Genomic DNA, 2,112 nt, shown 5'->3' with positions numbered 1-2,112 from the left:
AAACCATACCTTGATGACTTTATTGTTGTGTTCATTGATGACATACTGATTTACTCCAAAAGTATAGAAGAACATGAACATCATCTGAGACTTGCCCTACAGACCCTAAGAGAACAGAAACTGTATGCTAAACTATCTAAATGTGAATTTTGGCTTGATCATGTTATGTTTTTGGGGCATGTTGTTAGCAAAGATGGAATTTCTGTTGATCCGCAGAAAATTGAAGCTGTAGTAAACTGGCCTAGACCAACAAATGTGACAGAAGTCCGAAGCTTTTTGGGTTTGGTTGGATATTACAGAAGATTTGTCAAAAATGTCTCCAACATTGCCTTACCGTTGACTCAGTTAACTCAGAAAGGGATATCATTTGACTGGACTGACCAAAGGGAATCAGCATTCCAAGAATTGAAAACTCAACTTGTGACTGCACCGATTCTTACCCTACCTTCAGGTACGGATGGTTATACTGTATTTAGTGATGCTTCTCATAAGGGTTTGGGGTGTGTTTTAATGCAGAATGGGAGAGTTATTGCTTATGCTTCCCGACAACTGAGACCACACGAAAAGAACTACCCGACTCATGATCTAGAACTTGCTGCAGTAGTATTTGCACTGAAAATCTGGCGTCACTATCTGTATGGGGCGACATGTGAAGTATATACCGACCACAAGAGTTTGAAATATTTCTTCACATAGAAAGAACTGAACATGAGACAACGGAGATGGCTTGAACTGATTAAAGACTATGACCTACAGATTTTGTACCATCCGGGAAAAGCCAACACCGTTGCCGATGCACTGAGCCGGAAATCGATTGAAAATTTAGCCTGTTTGCTTACCGGGTAGAAGGAATTGCTTTGTGACCTTGAAAAATCTGAAATTGAAATTTTTTTATGAGAACAAGGTGGAACAATAGCTGCTATTTCTGCTCAACCAGCACTGATTGAAGAGATTAAAGAGAAACAACTGGATGACATCTTGAAGAGGATCATAGAAGAAAGGGAAGCTAAACCAAGACCGGGTTTCAAATTTGAAAATAATGTACTGAAATTTCAAGAAAGACTGTGTGTACCGAATGATTCGGAATTGAAAAGAAGAGTTCTGCAAGAGGGCCACAATTCAAAATTTTCTATCCATCCAGGGAATACGAAAATGTATCAAGACCTAAAACTGAATTTCTGGTGGCTAGGAATGAAGAAAGAAATTGCTGATTTTGTATCGAAATGTCTTCATTGCCAACAAGTTAAAGCCGAACATCAACGACCCGCAGGCTTATTGCAGCCCTTACCCATACCGGAGTGGAAATGGGAACATATCACCATGGATTTTATTGTGGGATTGCCTCGCTCCAGTAAAGGTATGGACTCAATTTGGGTTATTATTGATAGACTGACTAAATCTGCTCACTTCTTACCTGTTAAGACAATTTATAATGCGGACAAATTGGCTATATTATATATTGATGAAATTGTTAGACTGCATGGAGTGCCTATGTCCATTGTTTCTGACAGGGATTCGAAGTTTACATCGAGATTTTGGCAAAGCTTACAGACTGCATTGGGTACTGAATTGAGACTGAGTAGTGCTTATCATCCTCAGACCGATGGCCAGTCAGAAAGGACCATCCAGACTCTGGAGGATTTACTAAGAATGTGTATCCTTGATTTTCAGGGAAACTGGGAAAGCCATTTGTCCTTGGCTAAATTCGCCTACAACAACAGTTATCATTCAAGTATTGGTATGGCGCCTTTCGAGGCATTATATGGCAGAAAATGTAGATCTCCAATTTGTTGGGCAGAAATTGGATGGGCCTTTGCTTGGGCCCGAGATTGTATACGAAACGACTGAGAAAGTGAAACTAATGCAACAGAGACTGAAAACTGCACAGAGCAGATAGAAAAGTTATGCTGATGTTAGAAGACGGGATAGAAAATTTGAAGTGGGTGATCACGTGTTTGTGAAAGTGACACCGATGAAAGGCCAGACTCGTTTTGGAGTCAAAGGCAAGTTAGCGCCGAGATACGTCGGACCGTATAAGATAATTGAGAAAATCAATCCGGTGGCATATCAAGTTGCGCTTCCTCCTGAAATGGAGCATATGCACAATGTCTT

This window comes from Camellia sinensis, chromosome 2 (assembly GCF_055761805.1).
Source record: "Camellia sinensis isolate YWXY chromosome 2, ASM5576180v1, whole genome shotgun sequence".
Lineage (NCBI taxonomy): Eukaryota > Viridiplantae > Streptophyta > Magnoliopsida > Ericales > Theaceae > Camellia > Camellia sinensis.
The sequence above is the reverse complement of the archived record's forward strand: the minus strand, read 5'-3'. Positions refer to the sequence as shown.